General features: G+C 34.7%; 1 pseudogene; it reads left to right on the top strand.

Moving 5' to 3' along the window:
- Positions 1–220: 220 nt before the first annotated feature.
- Positions 221–1,298, top strand: LOC100617885 (peptidyl-glycine alpha-amidating monooxygenase-like; annotated as a pseudogene).
- Positions 1,299–7,734: the final 6,436 nt, after the last annotated feature.

Here is a 7,734-nt window from a genome sequence, read left to right as displayed (position 1 = left end):
ACTCCATCACAATTAAGTGCTACAAATTGTTTAGCTGGGGTCCACTTTGGTGTCACAAATTTCCTTAATTACAGGGAAAATGTCTACTACTCTAAAACTCTATTTCAGGTGTTTTGTTGGGGTTTTTTTTTACCTTGTTTAGAGAGAACTTTAGGGAGAGGTTGGCTGGGTTGCTGCCTCTAATCCACCATATTTCTGGTACCACCTAGTCCTTTTTCAAATGAGCTATTTGGATTTACTTAACCCTCTATCTATCTTTAAGAAGAATTTTTTAAAAACCTACCAGATTTTCCACAATGAATCCTTTGGTACCATCAGGCCAGTAATCAATATTGATTCATCACATTTTGCATTTGACATCCATATGTCTGAGGTTACTCCAAAGCAGTATAATAGCTACATCTGTTCATGGATGAGGAAGCCTTTGCAACTGATTTCAAGCCTTTTGCCAGCATGGATACTGTCCAGCATCTGCTACTATCTAGATATAAGAAGCTTTCTTCCACTGAAAGTTACTGGAATTATGATGAAGGAACCTGCTCAATCAAATTAATATTTTATATGAGTAGGCAAAAAATGATCCCCCTACCAGACTTCTTAAAGGTATTAGATTCAGAGTTCAAGGAGCAATGGGAAGTTAATATTTTAAACTACAAGGGAATTATGGGGAAATCAACTTTTAGAGATAATTACAAGGATTGTTCTGGTGAGAACTTGCACCTGATCATCTATAGTAGTCTTTGATTGCTAGCACATATCTCATGATGTCTGTGGATACTGTCATATCACTAGGGAAGAAAACAATCAATGCAGATATCTATCTCATGCCAATTAAAAAATATCCAATATAACTCTTTGCATATAGAGTTCACACTTACCACAAGGGTGGTCACAAAGTCAGAAATGGACAATGGATATCAATAGGTTGACAAAGTTCTCAGGTGCCACAGGATTTCTATCCTGTGAAGCTCCCAGTAGATATTAGTTTGGGTGATATTTTAGGACCAAGGTATATATTCAATGGTAAAGGAAGACTTGAAGACATATATTAGAGGTATATCCAGTAATGAAATGTGTAATTTATATATATGCATGACATAGATGATAAGCATGCAATCTCTTTTATGACCTGTGTACCAATGTAGAGCCAATGATGTTCAAAACCATAGCACCAGAGGCTAATATTCCCACACCAGTAAAATGTCATATGGTAATGATGCATGGACATCACAAAAAGAGAGAATAAAGACCACTCTCCTTTATTACAGCAGCCAAAACCCAAAAAGGAAGACGTATAGACCAGGAAGAGGACAGGTTTGTGGAGTGACCTGAGACTCCAATAGCAACCTGGTTATATTCCAAAGAGGCAATAATATTTACAGTTTGACAACAACTTTGTTGACCAATAAAGAGGAGTTGGACCAGTTGAAAAGGATACAAATTTTGTGACAGACCCCTAAAATGCTGCACTGCTTTAGTCTCCAGGGAAAACTTATTTTACTGACAACATGGTCTAAGTATAGATAAGGCTGGAAATGACTGGGTCACAGATGTAGTTGGATTCAAATAGGATCCAAATAGTAAAGGAAGCCCTTCATTAGACTTAGGAAGAAGCATATAAGCCATGCATTAACAAAAACCACTTCTGTCAACCTCCTCATATGACTATTACTCAGTTACTGAAACCATTTATGTATCTAATGGGTACTACAATAGTTGAATTGTACAGTAATCTAAGAATGTAGATACATTATATTCTCACAGTGAGGAAAATAGTCTTCAGGGAATAATCCTAAACCATGCTAGTTCCAAATTTATCACAGTTTGACCCTTATGCTTCATTTTGTCCAATTTCATGTGGCAGATAGAGAAAATAATCACATTCTGTGTTTTAAAGTAGAAACCAAAGAATTTGTATGAGAGATCAAGCATGCAGAATTTGGAAGAAATGTATTTGCAATTTCATTCATACCAGATTTGCTCTTTGCAGTGAATGGAAAGCCTCCCCTTGGAGATAAATAATCATTGCAAGAATGTGTAACAAACTTTTCCAGTGGGGAAGTTATAGATACTTTCACCCCAGTGAGAAAGCATTTTGGGCAGAGTCAAGGTGGCAGAGTAGAAGTAGGGAGAACTCAAACCACTATGAGAATCCTCTCCAACCAACCTTAAAATTAAGTCTCAAAAAGAATTGTAGAATGAAAGAACTCACAAAGAGACAGAGTGAAGCAACTTTCATACAGAGAACAATTTGAAAGGTAAGCAGAGAGGGTCTGGTTCACTGGGTGAGAGTGGAGCACAGCCCACAGAAGGCTACAGCAAGGAATACTGGCCCAAGCCAACAACAAACACCCCATCCCACATCTATTGTTCTAGGTTCTGAACCTGAGTACAAGCCAACATCCAGACTCTGAGAGTCTGTCGAAGCTAACAGCAGTGCAACCCCATGCCCCCCCTGCACCCCATAAAGTTCCAGGCTCCAGGTCAAGCCTGCAGTAAGATCTAGAATGCCAGCATGAGGTAGTCTGCTCAGCATGTCTGATCTGTGTAAGTTCAGAGCAAGGTTGTGACCCTCAGCCCAAGCTTATAGTGAGAACTTGAACCCCAATACAAGGCAGTCTGTGTGGCCTCATGGTCTATGTAAACCATTGGGGCAAGGCCCCAATCCCCAACTCAAGATAGTACATAGCAGCATGTTGATCTGTGTAAGCCCAGACCTAGATCCATAGCTAGCCCTTACCAAAGCTCATAGCAATGTTACAACCTCCAGGGCAAGGCGACTGGACACAGTGGGCCTGACATGAACAAGCCAACAGTGAGACCAAAAGCCTCCATCCAAGACTCTGCATCCCAGCACAGGGTAGCTCACAGTACTCTGAGATCTGCAAGCCATGAACAGTCTCAGGGGGTGATTGAACCAGCAGTATGGTGGCATTCAGAGCTCTCAGAACACAAACCATCATAACATCTTGAAAATGAAACATGGAGAAATCCAGAAATAAGGCTAAGGGCAGCATCAAGGAAGAAATGAAGTTTAAGAGAATGCCACCTCTATCCTGAAAACAGAGCTCACCCTTATGATAGAGGTAAAAATCAAGAAAAAGACTGGGAAAATGAGCAAACATAAAAAAAAAAATCCTTAACCGTAGAAAATGCTTATGTAGACAAAGAAGAGCAAGGCACAGAAACAGAAGGGGACAGTGAAAGCAAAACAAACACATTCAAAGTACCCAAGAAAAAAATGAAATGGTCTCAGGCTCTGAAAGGATTTTAAAAATTAGTTAAGACAGAGGAAAATTCAGGAAGAGAAATGAAAACAATGAAAGAAAAAAAAATAATTGACCAAATGAAAAAGGATGTTAAAAAGCTCACAGAAGAAAATTACTTCTTAAAAGTTAGAATTGGACAACTAGAAGTTGACTTTATGAGACATCAAGAAACAATAAAACAAAATTTAAAAAATTAAAAACAGAAGGAATTGTGAAATATCTCATTTTTTTAAAAAACTGACCTGGAAAATAGATCAGGAAGAGTCAGTTTAAGAATTATTGGACTATCTTAAAGCCAAGATAAGGGAAAAATCCGGGACATCATAATACAGGAAATTATCAAAGAAAACCACTCTAATATTATTGAACAAGAGATTGAAAGAATTCAGAGGTCACCTCCAGAAATAAATATCCAAATGAAAACTCCCAGGAATATTATAGCTAAATTCAAGAACCTCCAAGCAAAGGAGAAAATAGTGTAAGCAGTAAGAAAGAAACAATTCAAATACCATGGAGCTACAGTTAGGATTACACAGAACTTAGCAGTTTCCACACTAAAGGATAAGAAGTCTGGGAATATAATATTCTAAAAGGCAAAAGATTTTGGTTTACAACCCAGAATCAACTATCCAACAAAACTAAGCATATTCTTTCAGGAGAAAAAGAAATGGTCATTTAACAAAACAGAATATTTCCATGCATTCTTCATGAAAATACCAGACCTAAACAGAAAATTCTATGCCCAAACACAAGACCCAAGAGAATCCTATAAAGGTAAATAAGAAAGAGACAATTTAAGGAATTAAATAAGGCCAAACTACATGTATTCCTATGTGGAAAGATGGTATTTGCAATTACTAAAAATTTCCATCAGTATTAGAGCAGTTAGAAGGAGTATCCATAGACAAAAGGTGTGAGAGTAAGCTGATTATAATGATATGATATGCAAAAAAGAAATCAAGGGATTAAAAAAAAAGTATTGCACTGAGAGGAAAGAGAAGGGAAAAGAACAATAGGGTAAATTATCTCACCTAAAGAGACATGAAAAATTATTCTAGTGGAGGGGAGGATGAAGGTAGTGATGGGTAATGCTTAAGCCTTACTGTCATCAAAATTGACTGAGAGAGAAAATAATGACTATATTCATTCAGGTGTAGAATTCTGTTTTGCTCTATTGAGAAGGAGGGAATGGGGGTGGAGGGAGGGAGGTAATAGAAGGGAAGGGAATTAGGAGATGGTGAATAAAAGCAAAATACCTAGGAAGATCAGAGTGAAAGGAAAAAGAGCAAGATCTAAAGGGGGAAATAAGATGAAGGGAAATACACCACTGATAATCATAACTGTGAATGTGAATGGAATGAACTCACCCATAAAACAGAAGCAGAAAGTAGAGTATATTAAAAACAAGAATCCTACCATGTGTTGTTTACAAGAAACACATTTGAGTTAGAGAGACACACAAAGAGTAAGGTAAAGGATGGAGTAGAAATTATTGTGCACCATCTGAATTAAAAAAAAAAGAGTAGCAATCATGATCTCAGACAAAACTAAAGCAAAAATAGATCTGATTAAAAGAGATAAGGAAGAAAATTACATCTTGCTAAAAGGTACTAAAGACAATGAAGTAAAATCAATACTATGAATTATATATATTATACACACACACACACACACACACACACACACACACATATGTAGGTTATACCAAATGGTATAACCTACAGGTTTTTAAAAAGAAAAATTAAATGAGCTTCAGGAGGAAAGATACAATAAAACTGTAGTAATGAGGGACCCCAACTCCCTTTCAGATCTAGATAAATCAAACCAAAAAACAAACAAGAAGTAAAGAAAGTAAATGAAGTTTTAGAAAAGTTAGAACTAATAAATCTCTGGAGAAAACTGAATAGGAATAGAAAGGAGCATACCTTCTTTTCAGCAGGACATGGCACCTACACAAAAGCTAACCATGTATTAGAGTATAAAAACTTGACAACCAAATGAAGAAAAGTAGAAATAATAAATGCATTCTATTCAGATCATTATACAATAAAAACTATAATAAGGGTCCATGGAAAAACAAATAAACAATTAATTAGAAACTAAATAATCTGATGTTTAGAAAAGGAGTGGGTCAAAGAAATAATTACATAAGCAGTCAATAATTTCATTAATAAGAATGACTATGAGGAGATAACACCTCAAAATTTATGAGATATAGCCAAAGCAGTACTTAGGGGGAAATTTGTATCTCTAAATGCTTATATCTATAAAATAGGGGGAAAGCAGATCAATAAATTGAGTACTAACTAAAAAAACTAGAAAAATAAACTTAAAAATCTCCAATTAAAGACTAAATTGGAAGTCCTAAAAATTAAAGGAGAAATTAAATTGACATAAGAGAACCATTTAACTAATAAATAAGACTAGGAATTGTTTTTATGCAGGGAAATCAAATAAAATAATCAGAACATTGTTTAATCTGATTAAAAAATATAAGGAAGAGAATCATCAAATTACCAGTACCAAAAATGAAAAGGGTGATTTCACCACCAATGAAGAGGAAATTAAAGCAATCATTAGGAGCTATTTTGCCCAGTTATATGATAACAAATATTATAATCTAGGTGAAGTGGATAGATATTTATAAAAACATAAAATTTACAGATTAACAGAAGAGGAAATAGAATACTGAAATAATCCCATCTCAGAAAAAGAAGTTGAACAAGCCATCAATTTGCCCAAGGGAAAAAACCCATAACCTGATGGATTCACAAATGAATTCTATCAAACATTTCAAGAACAATTAATTCTAATACTATCTAACCTATTTGGCAAAATAAGCAAAGGAGTCCTACCAAATTCTTTTTTACAACATAGATATGATGCTGATACCTAAACTAAGAAGACCAAAAATAGGGAAAAGAAATTACAGACCAATTTCCTTAATCTTCAAATTGATGCAAAAATCTTTTTAAAAATTTAATTAATTAATTAATTAATTTTGAATAGTTTTCCATGATTGCATGATTCATGTTCTTTTTCTCCCCTGCTCCGTCCCCCCTCCCAGAGCCAATGAGCAATTCCACTGGGCTTTATATGTATCATTATTCAAAACCTATTTCCACATTATTAATATTTGCAATAAAGTGATCAATTAAAGTCAACATCTCCAATCATATACCCATCAAACCATGTAATCAATCACATGTTTTTCTTCTGAGTTTCTACTCCCAGTTCTTTCTCTGGATGTGGATAGCATTCTTTCTCGCAAGTCCCTCAGAATTGTCCTGGGTCATTGCATTGCTGCTAATAAAGAAGTTCATAAATTGCTGCTAATAGAGAAGTGCCACAATATATCAGTCTGTGTACAATGTTCTTCTGGTTCTACTCCTTTCACTCTGTTGATGCAAAAATCTTAAATAAAACACTAGTTAAGAGACCAAAGCACTATATCAATCATAAGGATCATTCCTTATGACCAGGTGAGATTTATACCAGGAATGCAAAGCTGATTTAATATTAGGAACATTATCAGCCTAATTGATATCAATAATCAAACTAACAGAAATCACATGATTATCTCACTAGATGTAGAAAAAGTCTTTAATAAAATACAACACTCATTCCCATTGAAAACACTAAAAGCATAGGAATGAAAGGCCTTTCCTTAAAATAATAAGTTGTATTTATTTTAAAACATTAGCAAATATCGTCTACCATGGGGATAAGTTAGAAGCCTTCCTACTAAGATCAGAAGTGAAACAAGGATGTCCATTATCACCACTATTATTTAATATTGTACTAGAAATAATAGCTTTAGCAATTAGAGAAGAAAAAGAAATTGAAGGGATTAAAGTAGGCAATGAGGAAAATAAACTATCATTCTTTGAAGATATATGATATACTTAGAGAATACAAGAGAATCAACTAAAATTAGTTGAAATAATAACTTTAGTAAAGTTGTAGGATATAAAATAAACCCACATAAATCATCAGCATTTCTATATATTTCCCACAAAGCCCAGCAGCAAGAGTTAGAAAGAGAAATTCCATTTAAAATCACTCTAGACAATATCAAATGCTTGGGAATCTATTTGCTAAGACAAATGCAGGAATTATACGAACACAATTATGAAACACTTTTCACACAAATAAAGTTATATCTAAACAACTGGAAAAATATTAATTGCTCATAGGTAGGCCAAGCTAATATAATGAAAATTACAATCCTGCCTAAATTAATTTACTTATTCAGTGCCATACCTATCAAATTACCAAAAAATATATATAAATGAAATTCATCTGGAAGAACAAAAGGACAAGAATATCAAGGAAACTAGTGAAAAAAATGTGAGGGATGGTGGCCTGACAATACCAGATCTTAAACTGTGTTATAAAACAGTGATCATCAAAACAATCTGGTCCTGGCTAAGAAATAGAAGGGTGGATCAACAAAATAGACTAA

This window comes from Monodelphis domestica, chromosome 6 (assembly GCF_027887165.1).
Source record: "Monodelphis domestica isolate mMonDom1 chromosome 6, mMonDom1.pri, whole genome shotgun sequence".
Taxonomy (NCBI): domain Eukaryota; kingdom Metazoa; phylum Chordata; class Mammalia; order Didelphimorphia; family Didelphidae; genus Monodelphis; species Monodelphis domestica.
The sequence above is the reverse complement of the archived record's forward strand: the minus strand, read 5'-3'. Positions and strand labels throughout refer to the sequence as shown.